This window comes from Cynocephalus volans, chromosome 1 (assembly GCF_027409185.1).
Source record: "Cynocephalus volans isolate mCynVol1 chromosome 1, mCynVol1.pri, whole genome shotgun sequence".
NCBI classification, from domain to species: domain Eukaryota; kingdom Metazoa; phylum Chordata; class Mammalia; order Dermoptera; family Cynocephalidae; genus Cynocephalus; species Cynocephalus volans.
The window spans coordinates 29,275,493-29,295,723 of NC_084460.1; the positions used below are offsets into that span (position 1 = coordinate 29,275,493).

General features: G+C 47.2%; 1 long non-coding RNA gene across 1 annotated transcript in view; it reads right to left on the bottom strand.

The window, feature by feature from the left end:
• The window catches only part of LOC134377470 (uncharacterized), a 33,704-nt gene extending 14,077 nt beyond the window's left edge, over nt 1-19,627 (bottom strand). The window contains exon 1 of the long non-coding RNA XR_010023516.1: nt 18,954-19,627. This is a non-coding gene — a long non-coding RNA (uncharacterized LOC134377470). The remainder of the gene's footprint in view (nt 1-18,953) is intronic.
• Nucleotides 19,628-20,231: the final 604 nt, after the last annotated feature.

Genomic DNA, 20,231 nt, shown 5'->3' on the forward strand with positions numbered 1-20,231 from the left:
GCAAGAATTTTAGAATCAGGAGGATGGGGTTCAAATCCCATCTCTGTCACCTGGTTGTGTGACTTGGTGGGGCCCTCAACCTTTCTGAACCTCAATTTTCCCATCTGTAAAATGAATGGAAAATAATCATTACAGATAACAAAACTCAGACGGTGAGGGTATTAAATAGATTATTTTTTCTAGGTGCTTAGCACTGAGGGAGGCATGCAGTAAGGGCTGAATATATGCTCTCTGTGGTTAGTAGCAGAGTTGGGGGCACTTGGCATGTCTCTTGGCCAAGACAGTGCCCAGGGGACCCCTCCCAAAGCAAATGTAGTGGCTGTTCCCTGAGACAGCTCCGTGTCTATGTGAAGAGCCATAGGGCACATTTAGGCCAGTTTTAGGAGAGTTATCTGATCCCAGCATCTAGCCTTGAAAGGGTGCAAAACTATCAAAGTCCCTTTTACACTACTAAGATTTTTTTTTTCCTCCTAGTGATTTTTATTTTATTTTTTATATTTAAATTTATTTATTTATTATTAGCATATTCATTCTTACAAATCATATTTCTTTTTGCCCTTTACCTGACCTATTAAAAAGACCAGTTTTTTTTTTTCATGTCTTGCTTGTTTTCTCTCACTCAAATATCAGGAAGCTAAACTATTGGTGTGTCTGTTTGATAATAGATTCCTGTCTGTATCATTCATTCATTCATTCATTCATTCAATACCTACCAGTGTTTGAGGCACTGGGAATCCTACGCTTGACAAGAGAGACTGGGCTTCCCTTGTGAAGCTTGGCTGCTAGTCTGCAAGACAGACCTTAATGAGGTCCGTGAAAACAATAGTAAGTAAATAAGTAAACTCACAGACTATTTTGAGGTTTTCCTTGAGGGCTCTAAAGGGGATAAACAGGGACACATGTCAGGGAGGAAAACAGGGAAGGAGGAAGGCACCACTGGGTGGTCAGGGAAGGCTTCTCTGAAGAGGAAACGCATCATCAGAGACCCCTCTAGGGGCCTTCACAGTCCATCATCCCTCTCTCCCCGGGATCCAGGGTCTTGTCTCCCCTGGTCTCCTTGGTAATGGCCCAAACCCTGGAAGGGAGAGGAGATGGAAGAGCTAGAGAGAAGTAGGGTGGGACTTCCTGTCCAGCCTGCCGCAGGAAAGGCTAGAGGGGAGGAAGTCCCACCTTAGAAGGTGGTGCTTGGGGAGAGTGCCATTGGGTCCCTGTCATGGCTGTGCTCCCTCTCTTTCCACTGTGTTAGAACCAGCTCCTATAAATCCCTGTCCATTCTCCAATCAGCGGCCAGAGGCCTGGATTTTTAAAACTGTAAATCCTGTCACCTCTCTCCCCAGCTTCCCCTTCCATGGGCTTTTCATGGCACCCAGAGCAAAATCCAGACCCCTCACCACTGCCCACAGGGCCCTGCAAGGTCAGCCCCAACCTCCATCTCCAGCCCCATCTCTCCCCTGGTCCTCGGCTGGAGGAGGAGCAGTGAGGCCCTCGTGCCCTTTCCTCTGGAGGCCCCACGCTAACTTATGTCAAACATATTAAAATGCACCCACACCCTTCAACACGTTTAGTTTATTCTGCTCTTCAATTTTTGAGAGATTTTTTGAAAAACTTTTAAAAGGGGGGTATAAAAAAACTCATTTCATTGTCCATTGGCTATGATTTCTCAAAAGTTAAAGGACGTGCTCAGGCATTCTTGCAAAGTGAAAAACAGAAGGATTTGGGAGAGCGGGGAAGGAGGAAGAGGCTGGGTTGGGTCAGATGAGAATTTGGGCACAGTAGCATGGGGCTGAGGTCCAGATGATGACAGATGATTGGGAAGGCTTTGACTCCTGGGGAAGAGGAAGGAGGCATGATGGGATTAGCACTGCTGACTCAAGAGAGGGCCTGGCCTGGGGGCTCAGGCCTTGGACCACACTGGTCCCTCTTGCTGTTCACGATGAAATTGACCAAACCATCACTGCATCCTGAACTCACAGTGACAGAACCAAGTGAACAGCTGTTTCAATGTAAACATGAGAGAGCCTCTACTAAGAATCTCCCCCCAGTTTGAGATGATACTGATGTTTTGCTGATGAGCAGGGAGGCTCCTCAAAGTTGCAGGGATCCCAGCTGTCTGCACGTGAGTGCCATGGGCTCCTTGAAGCACCAAGTGGCAGCAAATTTCATGGTAGAATGTGCAATGAGACTTCTCATGCACCCCCACTAATGTCCTAATTCAGTTGTAGTTGACAAAATCTAGCAGCCTCCAAAAGAGCTCACTTAGTAAATGTTTCTGCTACTAATCCTGAGTAAGAAACCACCTCGAAACCTGGTGGCATAACACACAATTTTAGCTTTCTCACAGATTCTGTGGATCAGTAGTTTATCTCTGCTCCAGGATATCTGGCACCTCAGCTGGGAAGACTCAAACAACTGGAGATGACTTGACAGCTGGGGGTAACTTGACAGCTAGGGGCTGGAATCATTTGGGGCTTCTTCACTCACCTGCCTGGAGGCTGATGCTGGCTGTCAGCCACAGCTCCAACACATGGCCTCCCCATGTGCTGGATTGAAGAGTAGGCATGCCAGGGGAACACAAGGAGGGCTGCACAGCAATTTCATGACCCAGGCTTGGGAGTCACATAGTGTCACTTCTGTTTGTACTCAGCCAAGGCATTCACAAAGGCCTCCCAGGCTCATCAAAGTGGCTACTTCCTCAGTATTGTCACAATGCCATGGAGCCCTGAGGGTGAAGCTGCCGCCTCTGAGTTTGTTCATTTTATTTCTTCCTAGCATGACCATCCTGACCTTCAATCCCACATCTGCAATCTTAGTTGAAGGTTAAACACTAAGAAGATTACTATTCTAGTCCAATCCTCCCATTTTTCAGATGAGGCAAGTGAGGTTCAGAAAGGGGAAGGGCGACTTTGCCCTTGGCAGGAGAGGCTGCCTCGTTTACAGGCAACAGCTTTGAAGTATGGAGCAGGAAAAGAACTGTTTCTTAGCTGCAAAAGCGAGTCTCTAAACAGGGAACACGGTGCCGGGGCTGCTTTTGAGGCAGCCAAGATCCCAGAGGCCGGGGCCGCGCTGAAGGCGGCCAGATGCCCTATTCAGGATTTGAGGTTTCAGGCTGGCATAAAAGAAGATTCCTGGGAGCGCCCAAGCTGCACCGCGGGACTGACTGAGCAGCCCGAGGCTGCGGCGGCCGAGAACGGGGATGGTGACAAAGCAGAGGCAGAGAAGGAGCCGCCCGACCCGGCACAACCCTTTGAGTGACCCCCGGCCTGGCCCTGCTCGGGGGGCAGATGCCCGCCCGGCTTCCGCCTACCCACCGGGCCACTCACTGCCCCCGGGGCTGCCTCCATTTTCTCTGGTGGTGGCAGCTCTGGCCCGGCTCGGCCAAGCCTGTCCTCCTTGCCAGGCTCAGCTCATCACTGAGCCTTCCCACTTGCTTGCCCTGGTGCGGGGCTTCCCAGGGCCTGCGGGCCGGCCTCCCTTCCCACTCCCTCTGCGGTTCTCTGGCGGGGCTGGTGGTGTGGGGCGTCCCCGGCCAGCGTCGGGAGGGCAAGGAAGTACGGGCTGGGCCGACTGTCACTCCACCGCACCCTGGGCTCCGGCCCCCGGTAAACGTCCTGTTACTGGGAGGCAGATACCATCTCTGTGGCCACTAGTTCGGAAAAATGCCTAACCGATTTCTGGTTAGGAATAGTGTGGTGGGAGAATTCCCAAGTTCACTTGAACCTGCTAGAGAGCTGACTGTGGGCAGGCACGGGACTCGGTCCGAGCCGGGGGGATTCAAAGGTGAACTGTGTGCTGTGGGCTCCTCCCCCGAGGAGCTCACACTCTGGTGTGGGAGATAAGACAAGTACACAAATAACCGCAATACCAGGAGGAAGGTGAACAAGTCCCAAGAAAGATCTACACAGTGCTACAAAGGCACCCAGAGCGACCAGTCGTCTGTGCCTAGCAGAAACCTGGTAGACTTCCTGGGCGAGGTGGTGCTGAGCAGGATCTTGAAGGCCCAGCTGATAGACGAGGGCTGCAGAATACACGTCCCAGCCCAGCCCAGTGTGCACAGAGCGGGAAGACGTCCGGCTAGGGAGGTGGAGACTCGACAGAAACCACACACCCTGTGGGGTCACCACTGCACGTTCCAACAGCCCGGGCCAGAGCGCACGGAACAGGGAGAAGTCCTGCACGGGAAGTGGAAGCTCGGCAGAGACCACACACCCTGCGGTACTGCCCCGTGATCCAGCAGCCCAGCAGAGTCCAAGCTGACCAGAGAGGTGGCTCCCCAGAGAGGCCCAAGACCCGAGGCAACCACACACACAAGGCACTAGAGGCCAACTGAGCAGTCACGGAGGTAGCCATACGAAATTGGCAACCACAGCAACATCTTAGTTAGTCAATAGTCTCAAACCAGTGGACTGTGAAACCACCTCCCACAATGAATAAACATCAAAAAAAAAGATACCAGAAATACAAAAAATCAAGAAAGTACACCACCAAAAGTTAATAAATCTCAAACTCTAGATCCTATAGAACAAGAAGCCCTTGAAATGACTGACAAGGAATTTCGAGTGATAATTCTAAGGAAATGGGATACAAGAAAACTCAGCTAGACATCATGATGAAACGAGGAAAAGTATACAGGAACTGAAAGAGGAAATGTACAAGGAAATCAATGTCCTGAAAAAAAATGTAGCAGAACTTGCTGAACTGAAGAAGTTATTCAGCGAAATAAAAAACACAACGGAGAGTTTAACCAGCAGGCTTGTGGAAGTTGAAGAGAGAACCTCTGAACTTGAAGATGGGCTGTTTGAAATAACACAAGCAGACAAAAAGAAAGAAAAAAGAATCAAGGACATTGAAGAAAATCTGAGAGAGATATCAGACAACCTTAAGCGCTCAAATATCTAAGTCATGGGTATTCCAGAAGGGGAGGAAAATGGAGATTGCATTGAAAACATATTCAACAAAATAGTGGCAGAAAACTTCCCAGGTATAGGAAAAATCACAGATCTTCAGATCCAGGAAGCTCAACCATCTCCAAATGTATTCAACCCAAAAAGGCCTTCTCCAAGACATGTTATAGTCAAATTGGCAAAACTCAGAGACAAAGAGAGAATCTTAAAAGCTGCAAGAGAGAAGCATCAAATCACCTATAAGGGATCCCCAATCAGGCTAACATCAGACTTTTCATCACAAACCCTAAAAGCTAGAAAGGAATGGGATGATATATTCAAAATACTAAAAGACAGAGATTGCCAGCCAAGAATACTCTACGCTGCAAGGCTATCCTTCCGAAATGAAGGGCAAATAGTATATTTCTCAGACAAACAAAAACTGCGGGAGTTCACTACCACACGACCACCCTTACAAGAAATCCTCAAGGGAGTACTGGGTTTGGTTCCTGAAAAATAGCTACCACTGCCATAAAAACCCAAGAAAAATCTAAACCCACTAGTATAATAAAAATGGCATTCATGAAGAGAAAACAAACAAGCAAAAAGGCTATCTACAACGTAAGGAACCAACAAACACAGAAAACAAACCATAAATCAAAAAGCAAGGAACAAAAGACACCTAAGACAACCAAACAACCAATAAAATGCTAGGAATAAATCAACACTATTCAATAACAACTCTTAATGTAAAAGGCTTAAATTCCCCAATTAAAAGACACAGACTGGCTGACTGGATCAAAAAGCAGGACCCAACTATATGCTGCCTACAAGAGACCCACCTCACCCATAAAGATTCACACAGACTAAGAGTGAAAGGATGGAAAAAGATTTACCATGCAAACAGAAAAGAAAAACGAGCTGGAGTAGCTATTCTTATATCTGACAAAATAGACTTTAAACTAAAAACCATAAAAAGAGACAATGAGGGACACTACTTAATGATAAAAGGACTGATCCATCAAGAAGACATAACAATCATAAATATGTACGCACCCAATGTTGGAGCAGCCAGATTTATAAAACAAACTCTATTAGACCTAAAGAAGGAAATAGACACTAATACCATAATAGCAGGGGACCTGAACACCCCACTGTCAATATTAGACAGATCATCTAAGCAAAGAATCAGTAGAGAAACACAAGATCTAAACAAGACTCTAGACCAATTGGAATTGGCAGATATCTACAGAACATTCCATCCAACAACCTCAGAATATTCATTCTTCTCATCAGCACATGGATCATTCCCCAGGATAGATCACATATTAGGTCACAAATCAAGCCTCAACAAATTCAAAAAATTTGGAATTATCCCATGTATTTTCTCAGACCATAATGGATTAAAACTAGAAATTAATAACAAACGAAACTCTGGAAACTATACAAACACATGGAAATTAAACAGCATTCTACTTAATGACATATGGGTCCAAGAAGAAATCAAGCAGGAAATCAAAAAATTTATTGAAACTAATGAAAATAATGATACATCATACCAAAACCTGTGGGATACTGCAAAAGCAGTATTAAGGGGGAAATTTATTGCATTAAATGCTCACCTCAGAAGAATGGAAAGATGGCAAGTGAACAACCTAACATTTCACCTGAAAGATCTAGAAAAACAAGAACAGTCCAAACCTAAAGTTAGCAGACGGAAAGAAATCATTAAGATCAGAGCAGAACTGAATGAAATTGAAACCCAAAAACAATACAAAAGATCAATGAATCAAAAAGTTGGTTTTCTGAAAAGATAAATAAAATTGACAAACCACTAACATGGCTAACAACAAAAAGAGAAGATTCAAATAACAAAACTTAGAAATGAAAAAGGCGATATTACAACTGATGCATCTGAAATACAAGGAATCATTCGAGACTACTATAAACAACTATATGCCAACAAATTTGCAAATCTGGAGGAAATGGATAAATTTCTGGACACACACAAGCTCCCAAAACTGAGCCATGAAGACTTAGAAAATCTGAACAGACCAATAACAATAAAGGAGATTGAAGCTGTTATCAGAAAGCTCCCAACAAAGAAAAGCCCAGGACCAGATGGATTCACAGCAGAATTTTACCAAACATTCAAAGAGGAATTGACACCGATTCTTTACAAACTATTCCAAAAGATTGAAACGGACGCCAATCTCCCAAACTCATTCTATGAAGCAAACATCATCCTGATACCAAAACCAGGTAAAGATATAACCAAAAAAGAAAACTACAGGCCGATATCCTTGATGAATATAGATGCAAAAATCCTCACTAAAATACTAGCAAACAGAATACAGCAACACATATGTAAAATTATTCACCACGATCAAGTGGGATTCATCCCAGGGATGCAAGGTTGGTTCAACATACGCAAATCAATAAATGTGATACACCGTATTAATAAAATCAAACACAAGGACCATATGATCATCTCTATAGATGCTGAAAAAGCATTTGATAAAATTCAACACTCATTCATGACAAAGACCCTCTATAAGTCAGGTATAGAGGGAAAGTATCTCAACATAATTAAAGCCATATATGATAAACCCACTGCCAATATCATCCTGAATGGGGAAAAGCTGAAAGCTTTTCCTTTAAGAACAGGAACTAGACAAGGATGCCCACTCTCACCACTCCTATTCAACATAGTGTTGGAAGTACTAGCCAGAGCAATCAGAGAAGAGAAGGAAATAAAGGGCATCCAGATTGGAAAAGATGAAGTCAAACTGTCCCTGTTTGCAGATTACATGATCCTATATATCGAACAGCCTAAAGCCTCTACAAAAAAACTCTTGGAGTTGATAAATGAATTCAGCACAGTAGCAGGATACAAAATCAACACACAAAAATCAGTAGCATTTCTATTCTCCAATAGTGAACGTGCAGAACAAGAAATCGAGAAAGCCTGCCCATTTACAATAGCCACCAAAAAAAAAAAATACTTAAGAATTGAGTTAACCAAGGATGTGAAAAATCTCTATAATGAGAACTATAAACCACTGCTGAAAGAAATTAGAGAGGATACAAGAAGATGGAAAGATATCCCATGCTCTTGGATAGGAAGAATCAACATAGTGAAAATGTCCATACTACCCAAAGTGATATACAAATTCAATGCAATCCCCATCAAAATTCCAATGACATTTTTCTCAGAAATGGAAAGAACTATCCAGACATTTATATGGAATAACAAAAGACCACGCATAGCCAAAGCAACGCTGAGCAAAACAAATAAAGCTGGTGGCATAACACTACCTGACTTTAAACTATACTACAAAGCTATAATAACCAAAACAGTATGGTACTGGCATTAAAAACAGACATACTGATCAATGGAATAGAATAGAGAATCCAGAAATCAACCCACACACCTACAGCCATCTGATCTTTGACAAAGGCACCAAGCCTATACACTGGGGAAGAGACTGCCTCTTTAGCAAATGGTGTTGGGAGAACTGGATATCAATATGCAGGAGAATGAAACTAGACCCATACCTTTCACCATACACTAAAGTCAACTCAAAATGGATTAAAGAATTAAACATAAACCCTGAAATAATAAAACTTCTTAAAGAAAACTTAGGAGAGACACTTCAGGAAATAGGACTGGACACAGACTTCATGAATATGACCCCAAAAGCACGGGCAACCAAAGGAAGAATAAACAAATGGGATTATATCAAACTAAAGAGCTTCTGCACAGCAAAAGAAACAATTAACAGAGTTAAAAGACAACCAACAGAGTGGGAGAAAATATTTGCAAAATATACATCTGACAAAGGATTAATATCCAGAATATATAAGGAACTCAAACAACTTTACAAGAAAAAAACAAGCAACCCAATTAAAAAATGAGCAAAAGAGCTAAGTAGGCATTTCTCTAAGGAAGATAAACAGATGGCCAACAGACACATGAAAAAAATGCTCAACATCACTCAGCATCTGGGAAATGCAAATCAAAACTACACTGAGATACCATCTCACCCCAGTTAGGATGGCTAAAATCCAAAAGACTCTGAACGATAAATGCTGGCGAGGTTGCGGAGAAAAAGGAACTCTCATACATTGTTGGTGGGACTGCAAATGGTGCAGCCTCTATGGAAAATGGTATGGAGGTTCCTCAAACAATTACAGATAGATCTGCCATATGACCCAGCTATCCCACTGCTGGGAATATACCCAGTGGAATGGAAATCATCAAGTCGAAGGTATACCTGTTCCCCAATGTTCATCGCAGCACTCTTTACAATAGCCAAGAGCTGGAACCAGCCCAAATGTCCATCATCAGATGAGTGGATACGGAAAATGTGGTATATCTACACAATGGAATACTACTCAGCTATAAAAACGAATGAAATACTGCCATTTGCAACAACATGGATGGACCTTGAGAGAATTATATTAAGTGTAACAAGTCAGGCACAGAAAGAGAAATACCACATGTTCTCACTTATTGGTGGGAGCTAAAAATAAATAAATAAATTCACACACACACACACACACACACACACACACACACACACACACACACACACACAAACCGGGCAGGGGGGGGAAGAAGACATAACAACTACAATTACTTGAAGTTGATACGACAAGCAAACAGAAAGGACATTGTTGGGTGGGAGGGGGGAGAGGGAGGAGGGAGGGAGGTTTCGGTGATGGGGAGCAATAATCAACCACATTGTATATTGACAAAATAAAATTAAGGAAAAAAAATAAATAAATAAAAATTTTTTTAAAAAAGAAATTTCTTTCTTACAGTCTCGAAGCCTGGGAAGTCCAGAGCCCAGGGAGGACAGCTAACAAGGGCTTTCTTTTTAGTGGTGACTCTTCACAGCAACATGGGGTGTCCCACGGGCTGGGCAAGAGAGAACTAACCTTCTCAATTGCCCTCCTTATAAATCCATCAGAATCATGCCCATTGCTCCATGAATGGATCAATTCACTCTCAAGGTCATCGTCCTCACAATCCAATCATTTCTTAGAGGTCCCACTTTTCAAATACCATAATTGGATTTCCCACCCTCTTAACACTGTTGCAATGGAGATCGAGTTTCCAATACATGAACTTTAGGGGGACACATTTGACCCATAGTGTTTCTTGTTATGGAAGAATTTCTGGAATAGCCCATCCCATAGTGACCAGTGTTAGAGTGGAGCTCTTGGGATAGCCCCCTCCATAGTTACCATGTTACAGTAGGGCTCCTGAACTAACCTACTCCGTGGTGAGTAGTTTTATCATGAGCTTTCTGTAACCACTCACTCCATAATGACTAGTCTTTTAGTGAAATTGCTGAAGTTTTCCCTCCGTATGTGCAGTGCTGTGGGATTCCTGGGGCAGCCTGCCCCATAGGGAAGACTGCTATAGTGGAATTCCCAGAATATTTCACTATTGGGGTCAGTTATTGGAATGTCACTCCAGAGTGAAGGCACTGCCATTGGGTTTCTGGGCTAGCTGGTTCCCTTGGTGTTAAAGTGAAGTATTATGGTTATTATGGTTTTAGTATTATGGTTAAGTTTCCAGCTAGCTCCCTTCGTAGTGCAGAGCATTATGGTGATGTTCCTGCGATATTCCACTACTCTCTTGTGAGAAGCTTTCTGGTAGGGCCAACTGTTTTCTGAGTCTAGAGGAATTTTTTTTTATCACTTTGCTTCCCTTCCATTTCCCAACCTCCCCTGTGCCCACTGTTGGGGTGGGGGAGGCGGGGTGGCATACAAGGGAGGAGAGCTGTCCTGGGACAAACTTCTGTCCTGTCATCATAGCATGCCTTGTGCCACCTCTGGCCTCTCTGGGTTTCCCACTGAGGCTGGGTCCCAGGCAGGAGGCAGGGGGAAGAGATGGGACCCCCTCCCTCAAGCAGGAGGGGCAGCCTATTGTCCCCCTGGGGAGCCAGGGAGGGCCTGACTCACCTGTGAGCCCTCTTGCTGCTTCCCTGGGACTTCTCCACAATTGTGGTGAAAGCCAGATGAGGTGAGCAGAAGGAGCCTGGGCCAGGCATCCTGAGACCTGGGTTCAAATCCCAGCTCAGCTACCAATTCTCTGGGTGACCTTATATCATCTCATCCCCTCTCTGGGCCTCTCTTCTCCCATCTGTAAAGTGTGCCCAGTCTCTAAAGGTCTCTCCTTCTGATAAGTATTGGGGAGATGGGAAGGGGAACAAACTCAGAGGCCAGAGGGGCCTCCAGCAAAACCACTGCTACTATAGGTCATTTTCATGGTGGCATCTTCTCATGTCCCTCCTTGCTGTCAGTTGCAGTGACCCGGCGGTACCCCCATCTGTAGAATCAGCATGGGACCCCGCCAGGACTATGGCCAGGATGTTCAAACACTTCAGTGTCACTGTGGGATTTTCTGACTCCACCTTGGGTGACTGTGACCTTGATCTACCCATAAAGAGTCTCCCACAGACAAACCACAGAGAGTCCCTTCATTAGAACTTGGGTTTTGATATGCCCGAAGCTGATAAGATGGAAAACCTCCCAAGGGAAGGCATTTCAGCATAGGGGTGATTGAGGCAGAAGAACCTCTAAGAACCAAACCAAAGGAATGGTGCCCTAACAGGGGAAGGACAGACAGTGTCCACCCCTACCTTGAGACAGGTGGCCTGATTTATAGCCCAGGATTTGAATATTCTTGGGGACCATCTGAAGCCAATGAGATATTCCATCCAGTAAGGCAATGGCATTCCTGCAACATGCATAAAACCAGACTGCAGGCCTGAAGCCTTTTAGAACTAAAAGAAATGGATGCTGATAGAAAAGTTAGCTGGGACCCTCGGACCTTGCCTTCCTCTCCTGTATAAGAAGTCTGGTCCAAAGCCACTTTCTCAGTGGATAAGGTTCACTTCAGGATCTGCCTGGGGAAATAAAAATGGAGAAGTGTCAAGATAATACACATTTAAAATTCCAGAAAGCCGGATCCCAGCCTCAGAGGCCCTGGGAACCCCAAGACCTTTGCGGTGGGTGGGAATGGGCAGGAATGCTGGGCCTGCTGTTTTCCCAGGACTGAAGCCCTGAGCCCCTTCTTTGCATGAAACCCTCATGATGCAGTTGTGTGTTTTGGGCCTCTGTCATGGCTCTTTGATGTGACAGTGAAGGGCACAGGCTTTGGAGTCAGCTAGACCTGAGTTAAATCCCACTCTTCCATTGACTCCCTGACCCTCAGTTTTCTCTTCTGTAAAATGGTAGTGAGAATAGCACCTCTCTCATAGGGTGATGGTGAGAAAATGCGTGAAGAAAACCTAAGCATGGATTGTGGAACAATATAGCAGTCTGCTTCTACTGGTGGATTTTCTACAAACTGCCAGGCAGAGGGAACAGCTTGAGCAAAGCTGTGGAGTAGGGAACCCAAGGGACGGTGAGGACCCACGATCAAACCTCCACCTCACCCCGGCTCCCCGTGGACAAGCCCTGCGTGAGATGCAGAGGCCGGAAAGCACGTGCACTGCAGCTGCCCTGCACTGCTCCTGGCCATGCAGAGGGCACAGCAAGAACGGCCCAGGCCAGGCGGGGCTCCCAGGGTGTGGCAACAGCAGGCGCAGTTCTCAGATTGGACCACAAGGTGGAGCTATGACCCTGCTAATCCTTGTTTCTCATACAGCTATTTCTATAAAGAAGCTTTTTTATGCCAGGCACTATGCTGGGCACTTGGCTTTTATGACCTAGTTTAATTTTCACAGCCACCCCTCAAGGTCAGAAGTATCACTGGCTCTATTTTAGAGATAAGGAGACTGAGGCTCAGAGTGGTGATAAATTCGTGGACTGGGAGCAACAATTACTGGGTTCAAATCTCAGTTCATCTGCATACTAGGATACCTAATCTCTCTGTGTTTCAGTTTCCCCACGAAAAAATGGGGCTAATAATAGCAATATGTTATGATAGTTAATAGACTGTAGCTATTTGTTTATTTTTACTCTATGCCCAGCTGAGGATCATTTCATTCGGTCCTTACAACCACCCAGGAGGCAGCTGTTAGTGTCCCTGTTTTGCAGACGAGGACACTGAGGCTCAGAAAGGCTAACTGCCTGGCCCACTTCCACACAGCTAGAAGGAGGCAAGGCCCAGCTTCAAACCCAGGTCTTCTGGCAGAGAGCAGGAGCTGGAGGAGGCAGGCGCGTCTGGGGCCTCAGGGGTGCCCTACCATGTCCTTGCTGAGTCTCTCATGCTGCTCTGGCTTCAGTTTCCCCACTGGCACCACAAGAGACTGGGGTGGAAGTGGAGCCTTTTTGCCACCTGCTGGTTCCCTGACTCTGCTGTGGGGAAAAATGGAGTGTGACAGCCGAGAGCCCACATCCTGGAGGGTCCCAGGGTGGAGCTTAAACCCTGCAGCGAGAGGAAGGCCCCAAGCCCTCGGGTTCCCCACCCCCACACAAAGAAACCCCAGAACTCAGTCCTCTCTGGGCCTCCCTCTTGTCCCCTGGGCCCATGGCCTGATGACACCCATGACATTTGTTTTCTCAACCTCCTTTTGTCAGGACTGTCTTTGTGAATGACCCGAGGGCCCCTGCAGGCCTCAGGGAGAACCATGTGGAGCCAGAAGGTGGCACAAGAAGGGAGAGAAGAGGCGAGTGGAGCCAGCCTGTGGTATTCTGGAAGTCTCCACAAGCCCAGGGCACTTGTGTCCTTGGTCCACCAATAAAGGCTCAGATGGTTGGTGCCTCTGGTCCCCAATGGACCCACCATGGGAGGCTCTTGGGAAACATTCCCCATGTTCATTCTTTCAGGCAACAAATACAGCCAGGTCACAGTTGATATGAAGCTGACTTATGCAAATCTGAAATACTGTCCTACAAAATATGAATGAAATTTCATGTAGTGAACAGAAAGTTAAGTAAAACCTGTCCCCTCCCCCCGTTTTCCCATTGTTAAGAACGCATGCCTAAACATGCTCAAGTCTCTCCCTTCTTAGGAAGAATAAAGGTCCCTCCCTGGACTCTACACCCCTCCAGCTGCCACCTCCCCTGTCTCTTCCCCTTCACAGCCAAAGCTCCCTAGAGCCATGTTTCAGCCTTGAACATGGACATGAACACCTGAGCTCTTGTTAAGATGCAGGCTCTGGGCAGGAGGTCTGGGCTGGGGAGAGGCTCATGCTACCGGCCCATGAGCCACACTGTGAGCAGCACGCTCATTGTAGATGCGTCCATCCCTCCACCCGTCTGCTTTCCACTGGTCACCCCACCGTGTCAGCCCTCACCAGGTCCTCAGTGATCAGCACGTGGACATTTGTCAGCCTCGTCTTACTGGACCATAGCAGCTGCCACTTCCTCCTCCTTCAAACCAGTTCTTCCCTTGGCCATGATCCCCTGGCTTTCCTCCTGCCCCTCTGGCCTTTCCATCTCTGCCTTCTGTGCAGGCACAATGTCTGTGTGTTGGCCAACCAATGTATTCCTTCCCCCTGGCCACTGTGATTGGTTCAGTGTTCTGAATGGAACCCCGCAGGGCCAATGAGAATCAGTTCTAGGACTTTTAAGGGGATATTAGGAAAGAGATACACTCTTTCTGTTAGGGTTACTTATTAAGAGAGAGTGTAGGCCTGGAGTTGCTGGTGGCTGTCTCTGCCACCTCTTGGGGGGGTGTCAGTTTGAGAATGAAACTCATGCAAAAGAAAACTGAGCCAAGTCAAGGAGAGAAACAGAGTCCTGAAGATTTTCTTTGAGCACTTGGATACAGCCATGCCTGAAACCCATAGACCTCAAGTTACATGAGCCAATGACTCCCTTTCATACATAAGTCTGTCTGGGTTGTGTTTTCCATTACAAGTAACCCAAAGAATCCTGACAAATGCAATTGACAAGCGCATTTCAGTTCATCCTGCAGAAGCCATAGAGGGAAAAAAGAGATGAATCCCAGACAGAGCTTGGCCTTGCAGGGTTGATAATCGTGTGTGTGTGTGTGTGTGTGTGTGTGTGTGTGTGTGTGTGTATGTGTGTGTAGACAAGGAAGAGACCTGTTCAAAAACTATAAGGCAGAATAAAGACTAAAAATATACTTTAATCTTCCCCCTCCTTTCTGTCTTGGAGCTAGCCATAAAGAAATTCTGATGGTAGCTCGCTAGACCCCTGTTTCAGAAAGCGTTCTGTCCCATACCTGGAGGAAAGAATGCTGCACAGAGAGGCCGAGAAGAATCTGGACAGGCCTTGCTGGGTTCCCTCACTCAGTCTATCAGTATTAGATCACACTTTTTTGTCCAATCACATTTCTATATGGCTGCTCCTGCTTCACAGAACCTAAGCATAAAAATGGATAGTTTCCCTCTATTTGGGGTCTTCAATCTGAAAGCTCCTGCATCACATAAAACTATAATTAAATAAATTTGTTATGCTATTTGTATTCCTAAAAAAAAAAAAAAAAAAAAAAAAAACTATAAGGCATAGTGTGAGAAGGGCCAGCTGGGTGGATCAATGAAAACTTCACATAAGAGGTGATCTGAAGAATGAACAGAATTTGCAGGGGTATGACATTCTCAGACCTGGCTTTTGGCACCGGGAGGCCAGAGAGGAGACTTGAGGATGATCCGGAACAGACAGAGAAGCCTGACAGTGGTGACAAGTTGCGATCCCACAGACATGAGTCCTGCCTGGATGCATGAAGAAAGACAGGGAGCTATGACATTTCTCTCATGGGTTTTCTTCCCCCTTTTAACTGAGTGGCCACCACATCACACTGCAGGACTCTTTGCATTCCTCCTTTTGTTGAATGCATCCCCAATCCCCACTGGCCAGGATTAGCACTGATTTTAGAGAGGAGGGGATACCGGCTTAGAGAGCTGACTTGCGTTACCTAAAGCTACACAGCCGATAAGTGGCAGAGTCTAGACTGAGACCCTGCCCTGTTCCCATCCTTGGTCCTGCCCTGAACATGGCACTGCTGAGTTATCTCTACTGAGCACTTACTATGCGCCAGCATTGGGCTCATTGTTTTCCAGGCTAATTGTTTTTGGAATCTCTGATCAGCTTTGTCAAGTGGGCTATCATGATCTCCATTTTGCAAATGAGGAAATAGAGGCTCAGAGAGGCAATGTGACTTGCCCAAAGTCACACAGCCAGAAAACAGCAGGGTGAGGATTCAAACTGAGGTCTGGCTGATTACCAAAAGCCCCTGAAAGACAATTACACTCAGAGTTACCTACAATTAAATCCTGCCAGCATTTGTCTTATGCATTATCTGTTCCCACCTACCCACAATGTCATATCATTTCTTCTTTCAAGTCCCAAAATTTCAGTTCAACCCAATTCAGTGCTTATGAACAGCTTTCATCAGGGCTGAGCTCTGTGCCAGGGACAGCTGCTGAGGCAGCAAAAGGGAACATTCTGGCCATTTGCTTGGGGCATGTGAGTACTCTCTGGGGCCCAGAACCTGGCGTGAGTCAGGGCCCTGAATAGAAGCTCCATAAACGTGTGACGAATGAACGAATGGTTGGATGGGTGGGTGGATGGGATTCTGGAGTCTTCTTGCTGAATTCTGGGTCTCATCCCCTACATTCATATATTCAGTTAGCCAATCAGCCTGTCAGCTCTTTTCAATTTAATTCAGTGTAATGTTAATTGGGACCTGCCACAAGCCAGGCTCTAGGCTGGCTGCTGGGGACACACAGATGGCAGAATCATGGTCCCTGACCTTGAGGAGTTCCAATCTAGCAGAGGAGAAAGGGCTAACACATGGATATGTGCTCAACCAACAAACTTTTATGGAGGGCCTCCTCTGACGTGGGCCTGGGGCTGGGGGCTACCTGGGCAACCAATGAATCAGGGCGCTTCATACCCTTGAGGGGCTTATGTAGCCCAGGGGATCCCCATAATCAGAACATAAATGGCAGTGTAATCTAAGTGGCTCAGAGCCAGGATACCTGGCTTCAAATCCCAGCTCTGCTGCTTACTAGCTGTGTGACCCTGGGCAATATGCTTTCCCTCTCTCTGCCTCAGTTTCCTTTTCTATAAAGTGGGGGTAAAATAATGCCTGCCTCCGGTTGGTTGCAGGGGTAAGTGATGAGACTCTGCTCTCCCGCCAGATGTGAGTTGACTGATCTGCTGCCCTGGACGGTGGTGCATCACTAGGACAAGGACCATGATTCATTCACCTCTGACGCCAGCACAGGGCTTGGCCCTCAGGAGGTATTGAGCAGGCCCTGTGCTGGGTGTGGGGACCTCAGAGGTGGCGTGGTCTTGCCCTCGGACAGGGACTACAGGGACATGGCTGACCCCTCTCTTTTTCTCCCCCTCGTTCCTCCCTCTCCTCTCCCCTCTTCCACTTCCTCTCTCTCCCTCTTTATCTTCTCTCTTCTCCTCTCTCCCCTCCCTCAGTCCCTCCGTCTTTCCTTTCTCTCTGCCTCTTTCCTTCCTCTCTGCCTCTTTCCTTTCTCTCTGCCTCTTTTCTCCCACAAACATCTTTTGACTCCTACTGTAGAGCAGACCCTGTGCCAGCTCTGGGGGCTGCACAGTGAAAAAAGACAAGGCACCCAGACTTCAAGGGGCTCAGGGGAGGGGCCAGACCCATTGAAAACTCCTTCCAACTGTGCTTTAAATTTTCTTTGGGAGATTTAGGCAAAGTGCTCAGGGAGCATTCTGTGGGATGGGAGGAAGAAGACTCCAGCCTGGGGTGGGGTGAGACCCCACCCATCAGTCAGTCCATGGGAAGTGGATCCCCATTTTCTAGGGGCAGGATCTGGGGGCTATTTAACCCAGTAGATGTTCCAGACACAGAGCCAGGGCTTTGATGTTAGAAGACGTTTGAGGGCTGAAAAAATAAAATGTATTGCTTTCCAAGTCAGAAAAGAAACAGCAATGTCAAGATCAGTAAAAGTATAATGAAAGGCCTTCAGACTGTAACATTATAACAACCTTATTAATTGTTACATTTAGCAGTCATAAAAATGTCAGGATGTTTGAACACATGTTGTTCCTTTGATCTTTCTTATTTGCCAAGAATTCCCAAGGAAGTAGTTCCAGTGTGAGAAACTACAACCTGTTATAAATTGAACCGATTATTCCTACCTGGCTGATTTCAAAAGCAGAATGATGACACGACTTTCAGATTTTTAAATAGCAAAATAGAGAAATTGCATTTGGGGCTGGGCTGGGGGTGTACATCTGTGGGTGGCTTATCGTGTCCGGAGGGGTTGGGGGCTGCTTTTGTCTGCAGGGGGACGGGAGGTCTACGGGCAGAGCCTCGGAGCTGCAGCCAGGAGCCCTGAGCCTCATCCCAGCCTGGCCCCAGTTTCTGGGCACCTTCAGCCCTGCCACTCACCCTCTCTGGTCTCAGGAGCCAGGGAGCTGAGCCATGTTTGGAAAAAGATACCAGCTCAGAGCTTAAGGGCTGGGTCAGAGGGACCAGGAAACTGCCACGGTGGGGGATTAGCAGTCACGCCGGGGGTAGGATGTCCTAAGCCTGGGACAACTAATCCTTAATGCCTGGCTGGAGATTTTCAATGAGAAATTCATCCCACGACCCTCATGGCTGGGGCCTTTGTCCCTGAGAGGCAAACACCTTCCCTGTGAGGAGACTTTGTGTACCGTGGAGGGGGAGGGGGAGGGGAGTACAGGGGAGCTGTCACACTCCTCTTTCCGGGATGACTCAGACCAGCCAGCCTGGACCTCAGATGGCCCCTGAGGACACCAGTGTCCCCACCCACCACCAAGGCCCCTTTACATATATTATATACCATTTATATTATTATGTTACTAATTATCATCGTCATCGCATTGACACCGTGCATTGAGGGTCTATACAGGCTGAGCTTTCATAGACATTATCCCAGGTCATCCTCACAGTATGCCTGGGAGGCAAGGACCGTTTTTAGTCCTACTTCACAGATAAAGAACCTGAAGCTCAGGGAGGGGAGGCCCCCAGCCCAGGTCACACAGCCAGCAACCGGCAGAGAGCAAGGATTGGAACCCAGGTCCACCAGCCCCAGCCCAGACTCTGACCACTACCTTTAGAGCCCCCTCCCCACTCTTTTGATTTCCCAGGCTCTTGCCCTTCCACTGAGACCCAGTGACAAGGGTACTTACCCCATTTTACAGATGAGGCAACTGAGGCCTGGGGCCAATGCCAGGTCTGAGGTTGCCAACTCATGCCCAGCCCCTGGGCTGTGGTCCTGGGGTGGGAAGCCTCCCTTCACAAGACTGCAGCACAGCCCTTGGCTCTGTGCCCCCCAACTGGCAGAAGAGTGGCTAAGATGTTTGGGGAAGTCAGTGCCAGGTAGCAGGGAAGGGGGTCTGATGGCTGGTCCAAGGCCACAGGAAAAGCCGCAGCAGGGTTCAAATGGACTGAGCTCTGGGGACCTGGCTGTCACCTTCTGCCTGATGCCTCCTGCTCTGTGCCCTAATGGTAGAGCCATGGCTGGCATGAGGAAAATCCAGCTCTGGGAACCAGAGGTCTCATCCCATCCTTGACACCGGTCACATGTTGAGGACAGCCCCAGCAGGTCCTTGCTAAGTTGCAGGTGGTGAGCAGAGTGGGCAGAGACCCAGGATGCCCCTGGGCTATCTGTCAGTTCTTCCCAGCTTCGGGCCAAGTGGACACCTGCTGAGTGTCTTGTGCTGTTCCGGGTTGACACAGGCCCAATGCACCAGGCGTTACAACCAACTCAAACAGCAGTGGCTGAGGGAAAAACAGGATATTCAAGCCTGAGGACTGTCCTGCCCCATCAGCTGGCCTCAGCCTGACACAGGTGGAAGGGCCTTCCCCGGGGGCCCAAGTGCCTGGTTCTTGTCCTTGTGAGGCCTGGGCAAGCCACCTCTGGCTCTGAACCTCAGTTTCCTTAACTGGAAAATGAGGCTGTCAAAACCTGCTTCTCCGAGTTGTCATGAAGACTAATGGGAAAAGTGCATCAACGGCACCAAGCCCAGTGTCAGGCACAAAGTAGCTGCCAGGCATCTGCCTGCACCTGTTCAGTGCTGGGTCCTGGGGACAGGAGAGGAGCATGACTCACTGCTGCCCCCAGGAGGCCGCACGCTGGAACAGCCGTTCTCACTCACCCTGGTTCACTTCCCAGCTCTGCCCTTCCATGTCCACATGGCCTTGACCAAGTTGTCCTCCCCTTTTAAGCCTCACTCTCCTCATCTGAAAAATGGGTACGGTAACACCGCCTGCAAGGTTACTGAGGGGATGAAACAAGGTGAAGTAGGAAAAGCATCTGGTAAAAAAGCAGCAGGTGCCAAATAAACAGCAATGGCTATTATCAACAGTCTGTTCTTATGGGTCTATGCTTCTTCAGGCTGTGCTGTAAAGTACTGTGCACATGAGCTGCAGGGCCATGAGGGTCATGTCTCGGCTGAGCTGGGACT